Below are 23921 nucleotides of genomic sequence, written 5' to 3'. Positions count from 1 at the left end.
ACCTTATCTGAAGAGGAACGGACCTGGGCTCAGTTTACCATATGCAGGCACCCCCCAAAGGTTGGCCCTGGAAAAAAGTTGTGACGAGAAATCCTTCCGGTAGGCAAAACTTTGATTTTAGTGTACCCAGTTTGCTATTGTGCCTAAAAGGAGAGGCGGCTGGAAGCACAAATCCACATTGAGTCATGAGCTCGGCCAATGGCTTGGCTGGATGTTCAGGGACTCGGGGAAAAAATAGAAACGTGGTGGCAAGGAGATGCAGGAAGAAGTGTACGGAGAGTCCTTTCTGAATGGGCACAGACCACGAAGATATCTGTGCTCCGTGGGAACGTCAGAGGGACCCCAGCACAGGAGTGATCTTAATCAGATGGATAACTTTACCCGTTCTGTAGAAGGCAGATAGCCAGCCTATCTCCCCGGCTACTCCTGTCACTGCCCAGCGTATTCGTGAACAAAGTGGCTAGTGACGGGGTTGGAGATGATACCCTGGTGAGGCAACACGGACTTCTACCCACCAAGGTTTATCAGCTACAGGCACCGTGGGGTGCCCAGCCCGTCAACAGCGGAGGTCACCAGCGAGCTCCTAACATGGCACCACACCCCAGAGGCATCAGCTAGCTTCCAGGCAGTAGACCGATTGCCTCGGACCACTTGCATCAATGGAAAGGGCACATTCTCACTGGACTAGATACTTCCTCGGTGTACGGATTTACCTGGCTCTCCTTCGTTCTCATATATTCCAGTTTGTCCTGGGCTTACCCCACCTCGTGCCCATCTTTTCTCCCTGCTCGCCAGCCCCGATGACTTCATGCCAAACAACAGATGCAAAAGCTACAGCCTTACATAGACTGCTTAATGAGATCCTACAGTAGCATGATGCAAAATTCCTGTAATTGATCCTTTCTTTTTTTTTAATCACTCATGGCCGTGCCGCCTCTCGGAGCAAACTCTGATACGTGCAACCTGTGCACCTACACGGGTTCTAGTGTTTCTAAATGTACGAGCTAATTCGAATGACAGGATTTGTCCTTTCTCCTTTGTGTCATTCACTTTTAAAAGGCAAAAAAAAAAAAAAAAAAAGAAAGAAAAGGTCATCTTCGTTAATGGCAATCTTGCCTCATGTTCTGATCCCGTGATGTGCTCCTTCGGAGCGTACTTTAGCATGGGTTCTAATTAAGACAGCAATGCATTTCAAACTGCTGAAACTAAAAGCAAACCCAACACACAGGGCGCCCCTTTGATCTAAGACTTCACACGGGCCAGGCCATCCTATGTTTCTGTCCTCACTCCGTCTGCGATCCTTTATGTCCATGCTGATTTAGTAACGATTTTTTGACTCCGTAAAGATTTTTTTTTGTTTGTCAGGAATACGAACACGACCGTGAAAACAGCCCCAACGGGCCCTGCTTAATTATGGGCGGCAGACTACGCAATATACTCAATGCAAAATCAATCTGGCAAAAGATTTTCCTCCCAGGTTCTGTCTTCCCCTTGAGCTCGGCTCAACTGTCCCTCGGAGGCCGCCGTCAGCAGGAGCAGCCGTAGCAATTCCGCACGCCATTTGGTCAGATGTTTTCTTCTAACACTGTTTTGTGGTTTGTTTCTTTGTTTTCATTTAAAGAGGAGACAAATAAAACCTTGGGGCCTCAGGGGATGGTGATGGCCTTACCCACCCCCGCCAGGATGGGGGGGGGGAGGGCTGCAGGGAATCTCTCAGATCCTTGACTCTAGAGGGATATAACGCTGAGCCTAGCTGAACCCCAAGTATCCATCCACCTGCACTTTCAGAGCAAGCACAGAGGCTGCTAGCCTCAGTATTCCATCCAGCAGTTTGCCCGCCTAGTGCTTAACAGGTGTCTCAAGACCAGGACCAAGGAATTTTGGGAGTCTCTGTGCATGGGTGCCTATAAGTGGAAGAAGGTGGTAGAAGAAATGGAACCAGCAAGACGACAGCATGAGAAGGACTTGGCCCAGTACTGCTGGCTTTGACAAATGGAGGAAGAAGGCCGTGGACCAAGGGATGGAGATAGCCTCTAGATGCTCAAAAGGCAAGAAAATGCCTGGAAAGGCAAGCAAATGGATTCCCCCCCTAGAACTTCCAGAAGTGATGCAGGCCTGTCACCACCTCAATTTTAACCCACTGAGACCAGCTGCGGGCCTCTCACATCTCAAAGGGTAAGTGTAAAGACGAATTTGTAATGTTTTAAGGGCCACCACGTTTGTGGTAATTTGTTACAGCGGTAATAGAAAAATGAATACACCAGACAGCAGGCTGGTGTCAACATTAAACTGTTTTCTGTCTTGACTAAACGGCCATTTGGGCGGCCTCTTTTCTAGGTTTTTTTTCTCTTCCTACCCCTTGTCTGCTCTGTTTCGTACAAAGTCTGAGTTTTGGAAGCCTTTTCATTTCCCCTGTTAAGTAAGTTTGCTCAAACTACCTTAGACTCAAGGTCATAACTCTGCTTATGATTTATTCTCATGTACCCTTATCTCGCCTTGTCTCCCTTTACTCAGTCCTTTGTGTACTTTTATACGCCCTCTTTCTCCAGCCAGAGGATCTGCTCATGCCTTGGTTCTCATGGCAAGATGCAACACATAGCACGGGTCCTCCTCTTCTCTTGTAGTAAAACTCGTATTTCTTCAGTGTAGCTTGCTTACTACATGCGAGAAAAGCACGTTGATTAACCTAATTCACAGTTAGTCCCTTTCCTTGAGCTATCCGAGGACTATTGACCACTGTGGAAGAAAGAAACGGGATGTATGTGGGTGTGGAGGGGACGGGAGGGACCATTAGAATGCAAAGGTTACTTCTTTTCGGTCCACGAGCCCTGTATGACTGCTGAAACAGATTATTCGTCTGGTTCCAAAATCATCTCTTTACCTTTGTGCCCGCTTCCAAACTCTGAGGCCAGAGGAATTATTCCCGATGGCTTCAGAGACTTCCCCCATTCCACGTTTATTATCCTCCAGATTATTTTCTCCTCTAGTCCTTATATGACACCTTAACTGAGATGCCACCTATATTTATTCCCGCACTTAGTCACTGAGCAAAAGTCATCGAGCCCCTGCACCATGCCAGGCACTGTTAGTAGTTAACCAGTCTTGAATCTCTCAGATGAGTAGGTATTTTTCTCGGGAACAAGGGGTGAGGGAAAGCGTTTTAAACAAAATACGCTGTATAGGAAAAACCCCAGTGGCACAAAATAGATTCATATGATTAGGGAACTAAAAAGAGGCATGATAATATGATTAAATAGTTTACAAATATTTACTGGGTGCTTGTTATGTGCCAAACTCAGAACTGCAAAGATACATCAGGTGGAAGCCCAGCCGGTATGGGATTTATCATCCAACAGAGAAGACAAAGAAACAGAAAATGTCGGTAAAATATAGTATATACTACGCTAAAGGTCTGCATAAGTGTAACGGGACTTCTGAAGGGAGGCGCAGGGCCCAGCCTGGAGTCTTCTACGGGAAATTATTGCTGAGGGTGTCTCGCAATTTTCTAGATGAAAAAATGGTGGGAAAGAAAAGTACAGGAGGTCTAAGCCAGCATAGTATTTATAGAGACTGACGTGTAGTTTCCTAACAGTAGACTGTAGAGAAGTGAGAAATGGTAGGAAATAGTGCCTAAGAGTCACATAGGGACCAAACCATAAAGAACCTTGTAAATCCTGGTAAGGATTGACCTTTATTCTCTGGTCAACTTGTTTTAGGAAGATTATCCTGAGCGCCAGAAATGAGAAGAGCTATTCGGAGGCACTTGCAGTAGTCCAGACAAGAGATACTGGGTTCCTCAACTAGGGCAGAGATTAGTTTGGATAGAGGGAAAAAGCCTTGAAAAGTGTCTAATAGGTAAAATCAGGAGTGCTTAGTGATTGATGAAGGGTGGGGAAAGGAGGGGCAGTGAAAGAAAAGGAAGGAGTCTAGAATCACTGTCAGATTGCTTTATTACGTGCCTACCCAGATGGGTGACGCATTTACTGAAATGAGTTTGGTTAGGGTAACATTTAGACTAAGCTACTGGGGACATGCAAAAGGCAGTTAGAAATTTGGATCTGGAGCTCAGGAGAGGGGTCTGAGTAGAATATCCTATTTTAGATGTCATTGCCATCCGAGCTGTAGTTGAAACCATGGGATATGGTGATCTGGTTCAGGAAAAGCATTCAAAAGAGAAAATCATTGGGCCAAGGAGGGACACTTGAATCCTACCAGTGTTTAAGGAGGAAGAGAAGAAACTGGTGAAGAAGACTGAAAAAGAGCGGCCAGAGAAACGGAGAGGGGAAAAACTAGTATCATGGAAGCCCAGGAAATAAAATATTTTAAAACAAAGAGGGAGTGCGAATCAATTTAAAATACAGCAGAGAGATCCAAGGAGCATGGCTTTAAAAGGAAAGGGGTATATAGGGTGGTTATTACAACAAAATGGAAGCTCGTGGGAACTTTTGTTGGCTTTTCAAAGAGAATTATTTGAATATAGGTGCATATGCAGGTAAACAAAGCGAGAGATGGTTGGACATAGAGATAAGATGATGGACAGACTGTGGAGAAATTAACAGAGAGAAGGAGAATGAAGACATAGAATAAAGAGTAGCTAATCGGTCCCAGAAGAGGGGCCAATTAATGGTGGAACCAGCAATCAGGATTAGGGAATGGACTCAAAAGGGAGAAAAAATACATCTTCCACCGACTTTAACTCCTGAAGGAACATATCTGCTCGTGCCTGGGACAGATTTGACATCTGCAATTTATCCTCCTCAAATGGTTGAAGGACTAGGCGTTTTCTTTCATCTCCGAAGGGCTGAGGTAATAAAATTCCGAATGCGTGTCTACCACTAAAGCAAGTCTTGTGACCCGGGTTGTATTTCGGAATTTATGTATCGTGGATGAAGTATTTCCCGACTGGACTTTTTCAATGTTCTGCCACACAGGCTGGTCCTCTGTAATCTTCCTCAGCCCAGGACTTACAACTTCTCCAAGTCAAACCTCTGTCTGGTACACATATTCATTCATCCATTTAGTCAGCCAACATTATTATTATTATTATGAGTGCACAAAATTACATTATGAGTGCCTACCATGTGCTATGTATTGTGCTCAGGTGTTGAAAATGCAAACATAGGGGGGCCTGGGGTGGCTCAGTCGGTTAAGCGTCCGACTCTTGGTTTCAGCTCAGGTCGTGATCTCACAGTTTCGTGAGTTCGAGTCCCCCTTCGGCCTCTGCGAGGACAGTGCGGAGCCTGCTTGGGATTCTCTCTCTGGCTCTCCCTCTCTCTGCCTGCCCTTCCTCTGCTCTTGCTGTTTCTGTCTCTCTCAAAATAAATAAATTTTAGGGACCTCTGGGTGGCTCAGTCGGTTGGGCGTCTGACTTCAGTCCAGGTCATGATCTTGAAGTTTGTGAGTTCGAGCCCCGCGTCAGGCTCTGTGCTGATGGCTCAGAGCCTGGAGCCTGCTTCACATTCTGTGTGTGTGTGTGTGTCTCTCTCTCTCTGCCCCACCCCTGATATATATCTCTCTCTCTTTCTCTCAAATAAACAAACTTTAAAAAATATCCATACTCTGGTAAAAGCAACTATAAAAATGTGTATATCAATTAGATAATGCACAAAATTAAAAGTGCATCTGAGAAAAGGAATGGAGAAGTAACATGTTCCTCTTTTCTCAGGATTTTATATAATGTTAAAAAAGATTTTATATAATGTGAACGTTATAGTGCCATCTATAATAAGGAAGATGAAATGTTTTTTTTTTTTTAAATAAATAACAAAGGCATTAAAAACTAGTTGATGGCTTGGGGAATATTCCATTGAAATCTTTGCTGCTTAAGTTATTTTAAGAAAAGCTCCTCTGTTTCTGGAATACCAAAATCCACTTGTATTCACAGGAATAGGGAAGACTGTGTGTGTGTGTGTGTGTGTGTGTGTGTGTGTGTGTGTGACTGTGTGTGTGTGTGTGTGTGTGTGTGTGTGTAGCATCTTTTCAGGATTGGGAAAAGAGGCATCAAAACCCAGGTTTTCACAAGGGGCTTTCTGAAAATAAGTTTTCACTCAGACTTGATAGAGAAGCACCAGAACTGCTCACTGCTTCTAGAAAAGACAGGAGCCTGGCTACACAGCACAGATCCTAGGTCTGGAATGGCTGGAAAAACCTGGAGGGTGTTGAGCAAACACATACTCCAGGCCCATATTTTTCTGAGAAAGTTTAGCTGCTGCTGCTAATACCAAATGGATCCCTTTCTTTCTTTTCTGGCTTGTTCCACACAGTAAAATAGGAAGAACATCCCACAGGGACACCTGGGACTCACAGAGGAACGAATGGTCAAGGAGACCCTGTATTCGGCACTCTGTTGGTGAGCCCGTGTATCAGAGTTCAATTCCCTCACTCCAGGGCTGTTTGGAAAAGTTGGTTCCTCCGCCCCAAACCATTTCAGCAATGCTTGGATTTTTCTTCCATCACTAATTAAAAAACATAAAGCTTTTCCCCAAACCATGTGATTATTCTTTAGGAGAACAAATGTGGGGTTTTTTTTTCCCCTCAAGAGAGAAAACAATAATGGTTTAGGGTGTGCTTTTATGAAATTAGCAGCAGCAAGGCAAGTGTATTTAAAATGGGTCTTCAGATGCAGAAGAGTGAAAACAAATGGAGTTGGAAGTGAAAGCAAATATTCTAGAATCTTAGCTCGCTTTTGTAGCCTCGAGGGCAGGGAAATCAACAGCTGGATTTTCAAAACTCAGACCCACAGGACTCAGAACCAGAAAGGACTTAAGACATCCTCTAACCAAATGATTTTCTAACTTTAAAGCCATATAAACCCTTGTTAACAATGAAATATTTCTTGGAACCCCATCTAAATGTCCTCAAGGTCCTCGAGGTGCCAAGTTTGAAAACTTGGCAGAAAGCAATCATAAATTTATTTTCACTCATGCCCAATTGACCTGAGGGAGGAAGTGAGTTCTGTGTGACTGCTCTCATTTCTAAATCTTGGCTTTTTCTCTCACTTCCCTTGCTCACCTTCTACTTGGGTCTAGGGATTGGAACAGTGATATGATTTCGGGGAACGGTACTACCTAGTTAAAAAGCTTTCCTGAGCAGCAAAGGATTTGCCATTGCAAAGCTGGCACTTAATCAGACGAGAAAAGGTCTTACTAGGATGGCTCCTGGCACTTAGATGGTAAGTAAATGTTAGTGCCCTTTCTTACTCCAATGATCGATTGGAAGCCATGCTCCCAAGTGCCAGGACAAGCAAAGCACTGGCAAAAACAATCGGATTCTAACTGGGTGGCTGAACACCTTCACTGGGCTCCTCGAGGACCTGGGAGATCTTGAACATTTTATTTACAGACGTACATGCAAAGGTCCTCATGTTTTTTCTCTTCCCATCTGGCATCTAAGCAGCTATCCCCTCCTGCAAATGCTCTGTCTGTGATGTGTACCCCGGATCACAAAACAAAAGAGATGTGTTAGTCCTGCTTAAGTGCATCATTGTGCTAATGAAATTAATCAGTCGCAATGACAAGCCTTAGAGCAGCAGGGAAGCTGACAAAATGGTAGCAGTTAAGAAGTGGCTGCTGGAAAGAGAAGCAGAATGCAATCAAGGATGAAATAAAGCAAAACAAGATTGGGTTAAAAAAAAAAAAAACAACCTCCCAGCAATCAACTATCAATAGGGCCTTGGAATAAAGGGAAAAGAGGGTTATTATTTGAAGTCTAATGAAGAAAGGGTTTGCAGAGATGGTGGTCCCTTCCTGTTCTATTGTTTCTTTTTCACAACAGTTCTGATGTCCATCAATCTAACAAATAGAGAGAAAATGTTCTCATTGATTGTGCAAATATATGCCCACGTGGATATGGTACAATTTTGTAAGCCGGTCTGTAGAGAAAAGGGGACAAAAGTACAGGACCCTGGGTTCAGCTCTGCCAGTTGTTTGTCGTTCAATGAGCAAGCCTGTGCCCTATTTTCGGGCTCAGTTTCCCCTTGTAGAGTGTAAACTAGACAGTGTAAGGTAGACCTAACATCTCAAAACCCCATGGCTCTTGGGAGAAGTTCTACTACAAAAATTATTTGCCTAAACCATTATTTAGATACTCTTTGTAAGGTGGGCGACTTGAGTCCTAAGGACTGAACCTCAATTGTCGTGATGATGTTATGGAATCGTCATACATTGGAGATAAAAAGATGCTATGAAGCAAATGGATAGATGGCTCTCTAAATGACTTTGCTTTGAATACTATTTACATTTTGGTTTCCGTCCCTAGACCTCAGCCACTCTCTCTAGGGATAGCACTTCCAACATTTTCCAAATCCGAAGCTAATAAGACTGCACTGCCAGGACGCTTTGTGTAATGATTATCTTGAATTTTTCTCTGCTGCCATTTCATCCATTTTTCTCCTTTCCTCGACTACAACCCCTCCCGTATCAACAGAAGAATGGTTGGTTTTTCTTTGTTTAAGCTGGTGTTTAGTAACCTAGGATGGTACAGGAACATATTGGAAAATTCGAGACAAAGTTTTTCAAAATTAAGCAGGTAGAAAAAGGTCATAGCAAGTAGTAAAAATTCCTCTGAGCTGGAAAATCACTGTTTGGATTCATCCGCTTATACATCCAGGTAAAGGAATTTGGTTCCTGGAGTGGGAAAGAGGATGGAGTTTTCTGAGGTTCTTATATCTATAGGCATGACTAAGTGATCATTTGTATGGTCCCAGATCAGATTAGGGTCTCTAAAGGTTGTTATTAGCTCCCATGGCGTTTGCAATAGACATTCGGAAGTTGGGTTTAGAGAAAATCGATGTAAGAACTCTGTAATACAATTTCATTTGGGGAAGCTCAGAATTGGAAACTTCTCCATTCATTTACCAGAAAAATCGAAGAAACAGAATGGTGTCCATAGCACCATATAAACTACTTTTTGAAGTGGTCTTAGAAGCTTGTGCAGCTTGGAGCTTGTGTGTCTGTAGAGACAGAATCAGCATGACTCACAATGAATGCAAGGTGGGGGATGAGCGAAAAGGAGACGTCAAGGATGTCTCCCAGATTTCAGATTTAAGCAGACGGTATCATTTCCTGATGGTGAAATCTATCATAAGATAAGGAACTCTAGGGAAGAATTAAAGTGATGTGATAAGGTCTAAGGCCTGAGAACAGGAAGGAAAGAAAGTCAATAATTAAGCACATTAAAAACAACAAAATGAGAAACTAGAAACATTAAAGGACAGAACGAATAATATGAGTCAACAGAAGCAGAGGAAAAAGTGACAGACGGGTTAACTTGTTCTTTGGCCTCGGTCTTGATTTTCTTTTTCACAAAACCTGAAGAGTTTGCCATGTGCGTTCCATATGCTCAAGTTAGTAGTTTCGAGGGCTGTACGGGAACTTAATCAGATTGAAATTTCGGACAAATGTTTCCCTTTTGCAAATAGGGCCTAATCCTGTTTTATCAAGGAAGCATCTTGGTAAAATCACTGTATCCTGCTAATCACAATCTTCTACTAGTGTCCATTTCCTGAAGATTAAGGCCAAACTCCTCAGCCTGTCAGAAGGATCTTCACCATCAAAACCCAACCTACCCTCCCTCCTCCTGCCATTCCTCTCTTCTATCTCTATGTTCCCACCCCGTGGAATTTGTCATCATTGTCTTTATGTTTTTTAATTAATCCCTTTTGTTTCAAGTTTTTATTTTAAATTCTAGTTAGTTAACGTGTAGTGTAATATTGGCTTCAGGTATCATCATGTTCTTTATTTTATTTTTTTATTTTATTTTTTATTTTTTAAAATTTACATCCAAATTATTTAGCATCTAGTGAGATGATTTCAGGAGTAGAGTCCTTAATGCCCCTTACCCATGTAGCCCATCCCTTCTCCCCCAACCCTTCCAGCAACTCTGTTTGTTCTCCATATTTATGAATCTCTTCTGTTTTGTCTCCCTCCCTGTTTTGATATTATTTTTGTTTCCCTTCCCTTATGTTCTTTAAAACAATACTTTTTTTATGACTGAATGCCTTTGCATATACTATTTCCTATCGCTGAAATGTTCTTTATTCCTTTTGCTATAAATAAACTCCTTAATTTCCTTTTAGATTAAAAAAATGTCACCTCTTCTCAGAAGATCTACCAGACTTCCCATTCAGACAATTTGGTCGTACGGACTGCTAGAACCCCACTGCCTTCTGAAAATCTCTCGATCAGAACACCGATCACAAAATTGTAATTTGAAATTTTCTCTTTATGTGTCAGTTCCTCTGGCATCTTATAGCCTCCCCGAGGGACCAAGGAACCACCTTCATAACCATACCACCTGGAATAAAACCTAACACCTATAGCTAAATTTTCAATTCCTGTCTTCTCGTAAGCCACAGATTTCATGAGAAGAAAGTTCTCACCCGCCTATTTCCTTATCGTATTCCAGCACAGAAATTACGAGTGAATGGGGTGGCGGTTTCAGAGTCCAGGAGATAATTTTTGGGGACACACAATTAACAGTATTTGGCAGCCAACTGGAGGTGAAAAATGAATGAAGGAGGAGAGATCAAGGCACGTAATAGATTCTTGACTACATGGTGGTTTTATTCGCTGAGACTGTGGTCACTGGAAGAAGACGGAAGGTGAGGGGCAGGGGGAAGGCATAGGTGTCAATCACTGAATACACGCATTTTCAGTAGGCATCAGGTACTGTTCGAAGTGCTTTAGAAATATTAACTCATTTAATCATCATAACAATCCTCTGTGGTAGGTACTTGCATAATCTCTTTTATATACAGGTGGAACTGAAGCTTAAAGCAGCCCAAAGATATTCCCAAGGCCATCCAGAGGTTAAGTGACACAGGCAAGCTTCAAATTCAGTGAGTCCGTCTGCAGAATCCGTGCTCTTAATCACTCTACAGGTTACTTAGTTCAGTTTGGGATGTAAGTTGTAGACAGGTTCAATTCTGGACGCACTGCATCTGTGATGCCCATGAGGAAATCCATGAGCTGTCACATATTCACTTGCCTAATCATAATAAATCTTGATAGGGAAGGCTTGTGGCTCAGCGTCTGTGTGAAGTGGGATTTAAAGAATTATTATTTGATAGCCAAAACTAATTTATTCACTTTTCTTTAACGGTTTTAGAGGACATTCCAGTATACAATCTACAGCAATCCTTAATTATAGCCTCTTTCCTTTCTTATCAACTAACCTTACACCACAAAGCCCCTAAGACTCTAATCTCTTACAATCCCCAATGTAGGGATAGCAGTCTCTCTTCTTCCAGCCTTGTCATTTTCTGTCTTCTTTCTCTTCTCTGCCGCTCAAATTTTTCTTAAGTATATGAACAGCCTTTTTTTTTCCCCCAGCAAGAAATAATTATTTATTTTCAGGGTATTGAGAGAAGGGGAGAAATGAGATGACAATAGTAAGATTCTCTCTGGAGGGCTGGTGACTGAGATAAGTCTGTGAACATTCCCATGTGAACGTTTTTTTTTTCTTCTGGAAAAGAAGTCTGCACTACGGGCTTCAAGAACTGTTTGCGTATATGTGGATGTGATCAATCAGAGAGTGTACACATGTAGGAGAAAAGTGAGCCCAGGATGAATCTCTGGCAAACCGGTTTAACCCACCAGTAATCACTCTAAAAAGTAGACAGGAAAGAAGCGGCCTGAGAATTTAAACTAGGGAGAACCAAAAGATGGGTATTTTTGAAACCAAGGAAGTAGAATTTCAACAAAGGAGAAGAGCGATCCGTAGCCTTGAACAATGCAGAGAGCCCTGGTAAAATAAAGTCTCCAAAGTGTCTTTGGATCTTGCAGTATAAAGTTTAGTGGGGACCTTGTATTATATGCAGTATGTTCAGGGCAGTAGTGAGCCCCAAAACTGCAGTGAGCTGAGGAATATCTAGAAAATGCAGAGGCAGAAAGAGTCAGTAGAGACGCTTGGAAAAACAAACGATCACTGGCAAAATCTTTCCTCCCTCTTAACCAACTCCAATGCGCGACCCATTTTATTTATCTCTAAACTCTTATTATTTCTATTACTGAGCCCTCATGGACCTCTAATAATCAAAAGAGGCGATGGGAGCAGCTTAAAATGTAAATATATAGGCATGAGACACTTAAAATAATAATACCAGATATTTGAAACTACGTAGAGCAAATGGGTAGTTCTTTTTACCGGAAACTAGAAACCATGTATTTACTGCAGTTAAGCAATGAATGTCAACTCGTACTTCTTGGCATTCAAGGCAAAACATTGAAGCGGATTTGGTTACACGACGCTCATTCTCTCAGAGAATACAGATTCATCACAAAAGAACACGTGAGGCCACAAAAATCTTAAATTCTAGAATTAATTTTCAAATTAACCTGACTTTTATTTATATTCTTGCCCCTTTCCTCTTGTTCTCTGTCAAATATTTTACATCCCTAGGTAAATATTCTTTAAAGATTAGTATTTTTTCAACCAATGAATAAATAGTTTCAGGCATCCCACAACTTTCCCGTTCCTGACATTTCCATGCCGACCAAATAACCAGCCCAATGTCCTGGACACATTTGTTTTTTTTCTGATGGTGAATATTGATGGCAGTGAAACCGTGTTTTGTTTCCCCAATGACTTGGAAGGACAGGGTCTTGCTTTTAAACTAGGCCATAATTGGGGCGCCTGGGTGGCGCAGTCGGTTAAGCGTCGACTTCAGCCAGGTCACGATCTTGCGGTCCGTGAGTTCGAGCCCCACGTCGGGCTCTGGGCTGATGGCTCAGAGCCTGGAGCCTGTTTCCGATTCTGTGTCTCCCTCTCTCTCTGCCCCTCCCCCGTTCATGCTCTGTCTCTCTCTGTCCCAAAAATAAATAAACGTTGAAAAAAAAATAAAAATAAACTAGACCATAATTAAAAAGAGCGAACGGAAGTTATGAACTGTATCTTGACCATATCCGATTAGAAGAATAAATGTCACTTACCAAAAAATGAAATAACAAGACTAGTGGATTTGCAGCCATGATAAAGCGATTGGCATGGGACTTTTCCTTTTGCCGTAAACAACTAGAAAACAGAAAAAAAAAAAAAACATACCTGAAATAGCTCTTTCAGGTAATGGATGACGGGCAAGTCAGAATTGTAATACCTGGGAGAAAGCCCTGTGATTTGTCCCAGCTTTTTGCATGGGGATATTTTCTGGACAAGGAGGGGGATCCCAAGCGGAGTATGGTAGGCTCCCTGAATTGAGAAGAAAGACCTCAGAGTTTAGGAACACTGAGGTGGCTGGAATTTGCAGGGAAGAATGCTAGGGAGATGGAGGTCTCAAGAAAGAGCTTCATAAATTTATCTAGAGGTCTTTTTAAGACTGCTCCTGAGTACTAAACCACGCATGCCTAAGGAGACATTCCAGAAGGCATGGCAAAGGATAGCTACTAGTGAGAACACAATTACTGCAGAAATGTAAACACATCCCAGAACCCACACAGGCTGGAAAATATTCGCGTTCTGAGCAGCTAGAGTAAACAGAACTCCTTGAACACTACGGACTTAGTAGTGGACCCAGGAAGGTCTAACTCTACTGGTGGGGCTAAACTAGCCCAAGAGTAAAAGATATTCTAGATCTGTGCTAGCAAAGCCTATAAAAAAAAAAAATCTCAGGATTTTGCTTCTGGCCATGATGGACTTCAGGAACCAATTACCTTTCCACTATAAAAACTAGGAACTGGACGAAACACATACACCTGTTTTTAGACCTTAAACAGTAGGATCTCTGAACTGTGATTCCTGAGCGAAGGGAAACAAATGAGATAAATCCCGCAATCTCCCTGGCTTTCTGTCTAGCAAAACACCGTGGACCGCAGAGTAGGGGCGGGTGATTAAAAACAAAACAAAACAAAACAAAACAAAACAAAACAAAACAAAAACAGTGGGTTCACGGAGTTGAAAAGACAGGAGTTGGAGTTCCGGGAGGCTGGGACAAATGAGAGTTTGGGGGAAGAATTCTGGAAAGTAGATAGCTACACAGAAATAAAGAGCTTCAGAAATTTTCAGAGGGGTTCCCTTTACTATTAGATGAATAACAAAATCTATATGGGCCTAGAAAAACTTTTTGAGACCAAGCTAAGCGCAACCACGAGATCGTGAGCTGGTCAGGCACCGGAGGTCACCCATGAGGCATGTGAATTCCAACAAGCCAGCATGGAGAATCCTCACCGAGCACTCAGGGCATTCCGTAGAAAATCCAGAAGGGCCACATCTTAACAGTTGAGTTAAACTATCCCTAGAGTGAAAGCTACTCTAGACCTTCCCTTGGAAACCTATTTAAAAAGCTTCAACATGAGCAAACCTAATGACAGTTATTTCACTGCAGCAAGAAAAACATGTTAAGGGAACACAATATTCAGACACTAAAAAAACATAATACCACAATACCCAGCCTAGAGTAAAACATGATTGAACATGCCCTGGTTGCATCAGCAGGGGAATATGGCCAACAAGCTGGAGAAAAATAACTCGGCAGGAAAGGACACAGGAATGGCTGAAATCGAGCTCCAAGAAAGTAAAAACAGCTATTTCAACTACATTCATGTATATGAGAGCAGGGGTGAAGCCGGTAAGGAGACAAGCGAACGATATTAAAACGAAGGGAACAAATAGGGTCCCCCCATCTAAACTGGGAGCCTGAGGAGTGCTGTGGACCTGTCTCCCAGTAAACACTCCTACGGGCGAAGATTATATTTTTAAAATGCCACTCAAAGTTTCCGTTAAAGGCCATGAGGGCATGCAGCAGACAAAGGAACATAGATGCAAGAAAATAATTGAAGCCACAGGAAAAACAGAGGGAGTCTGTGGCACACGAGCTGAGACTCACGACGTCCCCCTTTCTCCGAGCTCAGGGTGACAGCGGATCCCTCTCTCTTTAGCTCCCGTCCGAAGGAAATGGCATCTGGCCCAGAGGGGCAGGCTACCAGCTTTTCTCAGCTTGTTCAGCGCGAACTGGGAGCAGCTCTACCCCAGGAGCGGCACATCAAGGACACTAGGACCGCGGGTGCCCTCGCCGCAAACTGCTTGCAGCGCAGAGGTCCCCACACCCCAGGAGAAGCACGTCACGAGGCGGCCAGCCTTAGCCAGCACGCTGGTCACAGAGCACATGTGTCGCTCATGCTCCCACCTCCACGGCGATGGCTCAGGGTGTAGCCAACAAGCCGAGAGTGAAAAGAAAATGGAATCTTTTTTTTTTTTTTAACTCAACTAATCCAAAAGAAGGCAGAGAAGGAGGAAAAACACACATGGGCAGGACGAAGAGAGAAGCGGTTAGCAAGATGGTAAATCTACACTCAACACAGAGCTTCGTTACAGTTGTCCAGATATAGGCAATCACACCCCATTTGAATGGCCCAAATAGAAAGCAGGCTCAGTCAGTTAAGCATCCCACTCTTGGGTTTGGCTCAGGTCACGATCTCATGGTTTGCAGGTTCGAGCCCCATGTCAGGCTCTGTGCTAGCAGTGCGAAGCCGGCTTGGGATTCTCTCTGTCCCCCCCGTCTCTCTGCTCCTCCCCCACTCGCTCTGCCTCTCCCTGAAAGTAAATAAATAAACTTAAAAAAAAAAAGAGAAAAAAGAAGATGCCCAGGGATTAATATGGATATTTCATTTAGTAATGAGGCCAATCAGTGAATTAAGAAAGCATCATAATCTCAAACGGGTATTCGCACGAGAGCAGCGCTTCAAAATACATGAAGAACTGACATTTGCACTACATTGTATTCATTGATAAGATAAACTCTTTGTAATTGTTGAAGCACCAAGCCAACCTGTCCTAATTCTAACCAACAACAAGCGAATACAGATTCTTTCCAAGTGCACGTCGATCGCTGACCGAGATAAATGACATGCTGGGGCAAAAAACCAATTCCAAATCGATGTTCGATTACTGGAACGCTACAGAGCGTGTTCCTTGACCACGGTGAAACTAAATCAGAAATCTAAAACCAGGAATCTGAAAAATCCCGAAGTATTGGGAAATTAAGCGACACGGCAAACAAAAGGTAAGTTAATGACTACATTAAAAAGGAACTATAACAAAACTAAAAGGCAACCAACGGAATGGGAAAAGATATTTGCAAATGACATATCGGACAAAGGGCTAGCATCTAAAATCTATAAAGAGCTCACCAAACTCCACACCCGAAAAACAAATAACCCGGTGAAGAAATGGGCAGAAAACATGAATAGACACTTCTCTAAAGAAGACATCCGGATGGCAAACAGGCACATGAAAAGATGTTCAGCGTCGCTCCTTATCAGGGAAATACAAATCAAAACCACACTCAGGTATCACCTCACGCCAGTCAGAGTGGCCAAAATGAACAAATCAGGAGACTATAGATGCTGGAGAGGATGTGGAGAAACGGGAACCCTCTTGCACTGTTGGTGGGAATGCAAATTGGTGCAGCCGCTCTGGAAAGCAGTGTGGAGGTTCCTCAGAAAATTAAAAATAGACCTACCCTATGACCCAGCAATAGCACTGCTAGGAATTTATCCAAGGGATACAGGAGTACTGACGCATAGGGGCACTTGTACCCCAATGTTCATAGCAGCACTCTCAACAATAGCCAAATTATGGAAAGAGCCTAAATGTCCATCAACTGATGAATGGATAAAGAAATTGTGGTATATATACACAATGGAATACTACGTGGCAATGAGAAAAAATGAAATATGGCCTTTTGTAGCAACGTGGATGGAACTGGAGAGTGTGATGCTAAGTGAAATAAGCCATACAGAGAAAGACAGATACCATATGGTTTCACTCTTATGTGGATCCTGAGAAACTTAACAGGAACCCATGGGGGAGGGGAAGGAAAAAAAAAAAAAAGAGGTTAGAGTGGGAGAGAGCCAAAGCATAAGAGACTGTTAAAAACTGAGAACAAACTGAGGGTTGATGGGGGGTGGGAGGGAGGGGAGGGTGGGTGATGGGTATTGAGGAGGGCACCTTTTGGGATGAGCACTGGGTGTTGTATGGAAACCAATTTGTCAATAAATTTCATATAAAAAAAAAGGAACTATAACATATTTTGAGAGGGATATAAAAATGCAACATACAAAAACTGGTGCGGAGCAGCTAACGTACTGCTTAGACACAAAATAACAGCGTTAAATATATGTATGAGAAGAGTTCATTGGTGTCAAACCAATGTCCTAAACGTCTACTGGTAGAAAAGCTGTAACGACTTAAACCCACGTGAGCAGGAGAAAAGAAATAATTAAGATACTATTCTAAATCAATGAAATGGAAACAAAGAATTGAATGATGCCAAAAGGTGGTTCTTTGAGTAAAGCAATAGAATTGAAAAATATCTAGCCAAAGTGATCAGGAAAAAAGAGAAGATATCAATTAGCAACACTAGAATTGAAAGAGTATAGATCACTATAGGTACTCAAACATAAAAAGAACAATAAGGGAATATCAGGACAAGTTTATGCCAATGCATTCGGCACTTTAGATCAAATGGACAAATCCCTGGAGAGAAACAAACATATACTGGGGAGCCTGGGTGGCTCAGTCGGTTAAGCATCTGACTCTTGATTTCGGCTCAGGTCATGATTTCACAGTTCATGAGTTTGAGCCCCACATTAGGCTCTGCACTGAGAGTGTGGAGCCTGCTTGGGGTTCTCTCTCCCTCTCTCTCTCTCTCTCTCTATCTCCCTCTCCCTCGCTCTCTCCCTCTGCCCCTTTCCTCTGCTTGTGCTCTCACGCTCACTCAAATAAATTTTTTTAATTTAAAAAAAATAATAAAAACATGAAAACCTCCCCAAACTCCAAATCTAAATAGTTTCATTAGTGAATTCTACTGAACATTCAAGGAAGACATAATACCAATCTTGGACATACCGTTTCAGAAACAAGGCAAGAGAACACTTCCTAACTCATTTAATGAAGCTAGTAATACTCTGATAACAACACCAGATAAAGATACTACAAGAAATGACAAAGGACAAACCAATATTCTTTATGAAAATAGATGTAAAAATCTAACAGAATGTTAGCAAACCAAATACAGGGATAAATATAACAGGGATAAGACCTCCTGACCAAATAGGGTTTTTCTCAGTAATCAAAAAATGAATTTCGCATTTGAAAAACCAGTATAATTTACCACATTAAGAAAACAAAAAGGAAAAACTCAATCTTTTTCACACGAGATGCAGCAAATGCACGCGATAAATTCCAACACTAACTCATGTTCAAAGCTCTAAGCAGACAGTGACCAGGGAGAATCACCCTCAAAATCATGAAAGACAGCTACAAAAAACCCTACAGTAAACATTATCCTTAATGGTGAAAGACAGAATGGATGCTGTTTCTCACCATCTCCAGCAAAAGCATAAAGAATAGAATGGAATAAGTAAAAACATGTTCTTCACAGAGGACACGATTGTGGACATCCACCAAAAAAGTGACTAGAACTGACAAGTGAATTTAGAAATGCTCCAGGATACAAGGTCAAATTATAACATACAATACAATGTACAACGATCAAACTGCTACACATTTTCTGAGCAACATACGAAGGTAAGCCACGGGGGTACGATGCTCCAGGCAGCCGCCAGTCAGGTCAAATAATGACAATTCTCTGGGAATGGGGCTTTAAGTGACTTCCAAATCACCACCATCACCTCCACTCCCAACCCACTATTTGCTGCCAGGCTTCTGGTTTTCACCATGATTGCAGGGTTGGTTTTCAAGGTCACTGCAGAGCTGGAGAAAGGGGAAGGGGAAAGGGCGTGTTAAAATGCCACAAAGCTCACTGCTTTCACTGAATTTCAGCCATTTTTCCTGAACGCATACGCCCTGGGTTGCCGACAGCTTTGGATTAATTTCCAGAGTGCTGAGAAAGTTTATTCTGACAATCTTTGGCCAATTTCCTCATTGCTTTTCTGCAGGGGAGATTTTAGCCGGCCTCACTCTGCCATTCTCGCTGTCACTAGAGGCTGGGACCGCGTGGACTTTTCCCCATCTGGTGGAAACCAGGAGAAATGCCATAAATTTTCAGATTCCGCCAATATTTCTGTCTTAAAGAAATCAAGCTAACTACGCCAACCATCATTGTTCTCCATCAACAAGGGACCTGGCTTTGAACAACACATTAGACCAGGTGGACCTAACTGATATGTACAGGACCTTCCATCAAAAACCACTGGACATTCATCTCGAGTGCACATGGGACGTCCTCCAGGATAGATCGCACGTTAGGCCACAAAACGAGTCTCCATAAATTCAGGAAGATTGAAATCCTATCAGGCATCTTTCCCGATCGCAATGGTATGAAACCAGAAATCATTTTTTAAAATGCTATCAGAATAATCATTGTGACTGCATTCACTTATCACTTATTCAGATAATAATTAGTAAATGATGACCTTCTCATTGCAATTAATTTTGTTAAAATGGTATACGCCATTACAGAGAGGCTTTTTGTCATACCCAAGTAAAATCCATATGCTTTTACAATTGTCTTTTTTTTTTAATGTTTATTTATTTTTAAGAGAGACAGCACAAGCAGGCGAGGGGCAAAGAAAGAAAGACAGAGAGAGAGAGAGAGAGAATCTGAAGCAGGCTGTAGGCTCCAGGCTCTGAGCTGTGTGCAGAGCTTGACGCAGGGCTCGAGCTCACAAACTGTGAGATGACGACCTGGGCTGAAGTCGGACGCTCAACCGACTGAGCCACCCAGGCGCCCTCCTTTTCCTCCTTCATAAACTTTGGTATTTCCCAGGGCTCTGTTCTCAACTATGCTGTTCTCAGTCTCTATGTTGTCATAATTGATCTTCCATGCTTCAGTTACTATCTGTAAGTCGATGAATCCCAGCTCTATATTTTGAGCCACAGTCTTTCTTTGGGGCTGTACATCCAGAACATTCAGCTATTCACTAACCTTTTCTTCCTAACTTTTCCGTGTATGTAAAATGCAACGTGCCTAGGACTGAACTGATCAGAAACAAGAATGAGAAGCAAAACTGTTCCAGAGACCGTACGCAAACGATCACCCCACAACCTAAGGCTGAAATGATGGTTTGTTCGCGAAAGATCGAGAAAATGGCTTAGAGTCTTTGGTGGCAGAATGAAGAAAGCTTTTTTTAAATTATTACTGTGCACACCTGAATCTTTAAGCAGTAGACTTGGGAGAACAGGTTCATGTGGTGAGGCCAGTGTGGTGATAGTTTGAAGAAATTTTGGAAACGGGAATCAACTCCCCCCCCCCCCCCGCCACTTTCAGGTTGTTCTCAGGAAAACAGTTCATACTTCAAACAAGGAGCAAAACACAATCTAGGGCTCCCACTTCAAGGACCCTGCTTCCTCAGGAACAGAAGGATCAGCAAACAATGGAAAGGACCAGATGACTCAATAGCTTAGGCTAAGTGCTGGCTAACCTAGAAGGTAATTAGCGGTGCTGGATGGGACTAACAATGCTTCGAGGCAAGCCAAGCTGGGTAGAGGAATGTGAGATTATGTACCTGATAATTTCCAGGTTTGAAACGAGTGATATATCTAAGGAGGTAGAGATCATCTGATACGGCCTTGACCGCGTGAGGCATAGAGAGGTCAAGAAACACATTCAGAGTTGCAAAGCTAGTCAGTAGAAGAGAGTCTCTAAGATTCCTAACTTTTGGAATGGGGCCATTTGCACTACATCGTATTCATTGATAAGATAGTTATTTTATTTATTTTTTTTAATGTTTATTTATTTTTGAGAGAGAGAGAGAGCAGGAGAGAGAAAATGAGTGGGGGAGGGGCAGAGAGAGAGGGAGACACAAAATCCGAAGCAGGCTCCAGGCCCTGAGCTGTCAGCCCAGAGCCCAATGCGGGACTCGAACCCACAAGCTGTGAGACCATGACCTGAGCCGAAGTCGGACGCTTAACTGACTGAGCCACCCAGGTGCCCCTAAAATAGTTTTTTTTTTTAATATAATGGCTGTGCACGGGCCATACTGAGTGGACATTGAGTGGGGAAGTACACAATAGGCAGGTGTGAGTTGCATTTACCTGAAATCATCAGGGTTCAGCCTTTGAAGAAAAAATTACTTTCATCCTTTGGTAGGCAGAAGTAGAACAACAGCCAAGCTGCCTAGAACCCAGCCAAGCAGGGGTGGCGACGTTACTTTATCATTTGGTTGAAAGCATATTTTTATCGCAAGTTATTACATTAAAATATTTCAACTACCTTGGGCAGCTAATGACTTAAGGTCTGTAAAAAAAAAAAAAAAACTAGAAAGATATATGCCATTAGAAAAAAAAAATCAGGGGGCGCCTGGGTGGCGCAGTCGGTTAAGCGTCCGACTTCAGCCAGGTCACGATCTCGCAGTCCGTGAGTTCGAGCCCCACGTCGGGCTCTGGGCTGATGGCTCGGAGCCTGGAGCCTCTTTCCGATTCTGTGTCTCCCTCTCTCTCTGCCCCTCGCCCGTTCATGCTCTCTCTCTCTCTCTGTCCCAAAAATAAATAAACGTTGAAAAAAAAATTAAAAAAAAAAAAAAAGAAAAAAAATCAGCTTCGGTCAAAAGAAAAAAAAAAAAGAAAGAAAAGCCTTGGCCTCCTTCACCTTGTCAGCTGCTGTATTTGTGCAGTCAGCAGCAACCTCAGACGCCCGGCTCCCGCAGAAAAGGGGGAGCTGTATGCAAATGAAGAGTTCCTCAGCCGGCTCACTTGGGTTTAGCCACGGCTGTTTCATCATTTTGACTTCTCGGGACAGAAAAATGCTTACGAAGCAAAAGGAAGTCCAACGATTAGATTCAAGGTTATGGCTGAGCAGTTCATTTAATCCATTCATGCAAGTGCTGTAATTTGCACTTTGGGGTTTCCCTGAAGTCGGATGCAGCAACCATGTGCCCCGGAGTTACTGGGGCCCAAGTCACCCACCAGTTCACAGCAGACCACGTCTGAGCAGCGCACACAGGGGGCCGACGAGGCTTAAAAGCTTTTTCAAAGCTGAATCCCCCCCTGGAAACATCTGTAACTGGGTCCGAGTAATTAATCTGTCTCTTCTACAGATGAGGACACAGAGTCTCCAAGAGACGAACGGACCTGTCCACACTCATGCAGCGGGAAGAGGCAGAGTCAGGATTTTAATCCAAGTGTTCTAACTTGAATTCCTATGCTCTTGCTAACTTTCCTGTGCCCGCGAGGTATTCTGATGGCATCACTGGTTTGCCTCATAAGGTCTTACAGGGTTTGTATGTGTGTATGTGTGTGCGCGCGCGCGTGTGTGTGTGTGTGTGTGTGTTCCTCTGGGAACCTTCTGAAAGCAGGGCCTGTTTCTTTTTTTTTTTTACTTTAATGTTTATTCTTAGAGACAGAGCATGAGCAGGGCGGGGGGAGGTACAGAAAGAGAGAGAGAGAGAGAGAGACAGAGCTTGATCCAGGAAGGGGCAGAGAAAGAGGGAGACACAGAATCGGAAGCAGGCTCCAGGCTCTGCTTCAATTCGGGACTCGATCTCGTGAACTGTGAGATCATGACCTGAGCCGAGGTCGGTCGCTTAACCTGGTGAGCCACCCAGGTGCCCCAGCAGGGTCTAACACTGACCATTGTCTCTCAGGTGCCAATGACGAGGAAGTTCTTTTTTTTTTTTAATTGCCTTTAGCGTTTATTTTTGAGACAGAGACAGAGCACAAGCAGCGGAGGGGCAGAGAGAGAGGGAGACACAGACTCCGAAGCAGGCTCCAGGCTCCGAGCTGTCAGCACGGAGCCCGACGTGGGGCTTGAACTCACGGACCGTGAGATCATGACCTGAGCTGAAGTCGGACGCTTAACCGACTGAGCCATCCAGGCGCCCCAGGAAGTTCTTCATATTGGTTGGTCTCAGGTGAAATTTGTCTGGTTTTAAAATTCTCCTCTTTGAAGCAAGATTGTACACAATTCAGTGGCATTCAGCGCATTCACGATATTGTGCAACTATCACCTCTAGTTCCAAAGCATTGTAGTTGCCCCCAAGGGAAACCCCGTACCCGTTAAACAGTCACTTTCCATTTCCCTCTCCCAGAGGCCCCGACAACTAGTATCGTGCTTTCTATCTCTATGGATTCACCTATTCGAAATATTTCAGAGAAACTGAATTATATAATATGTGACCGTTTATGTCTTTTTTTTTTTTTTTTTTTTGCTGCTTAGCACGATTGTATGGAGGTCCATCCATGTCATAGAATGTGGTGTTAGTCAAGATTCTCCAGAGAAACAGAAACAATGGGAGATATACATCTCTGTCTCTATCCATCCATCCATCCATCCATCCATCTGTAAGCTGGAGACCCAGGAAAGCTGGTAGTGTCACTCAGTCCAAGGCCACAGGTCTGGGAACCAGGGAAGCCTACGGTGTAAGTCCTAGTTCAAGAATGGGAGAAGACTGGAGCACCTGTGTGGCTCAGTCGGTTGAGTGTCCGACTTCGGCCCAGGTCATGATCTCACACTTTGTGGGTTCGAGCCTCGCGTCGGGCTCTGTGCTGATGGCTCAGAGCCTGGAGCCTGCTTCGGATTCTGTGTCTCCTCTCCCTGCCCCTCCTCCACTCGCACTCTGTCTCACTCTGTCTCTCAAAAATCAATAAATGTGAAAAAAAATGAAAAAACCATTTTAAGTAAGCACAAAATATCTCCTCCCATTTTAAAATAGATCTGTTTTTCCTCTAATTGCTTGTGCTTTGGAATGTCATATATAACAACTTGTTACCAAGTTAAGGTTTACTCCTGCTTTCATCTGAGTAAGGTTTACTCCTGCTTTACCGTTGTAGCTCTTACATTGTGTTCGTTGCGGGATGTTGAGTTCATTTTTGTGTATGGTGTGAGGAAAGAATCTAACTTCATTCTTTTGCATGTGGATTTCCCTACGATCGAGCCACCCAGGCGCCCCCAAGTTAACCATTTTTATTTTGTTTTCCTCTGTATGATTCAAATTACTGTCTAGTGTCCTTTCATTTCAGCCTGAAGG

Source organism: Lynx rufus, unplaced genomic scaffold, assembly GCF_022079265.1.
Source record: "Lynx rufus isolate CCGP_SWC_20201006 ecotype Redwood Valley unplaced genomic scaffold, mLynRuf1.p SCAF_19, whole genome shotgun sequence".
Classification (NCBI taxonomy): domain Eukaryota; kingdom Metazoa; phylum Chordata; class Mammalia; order Carnivora; family Felidae; genus Lynx; species Lynx rufus.
The sequence above is the reverse complement of the archived record's forward strand: the minus strand, read 5'-3'. Positions refer to the sequence as shown.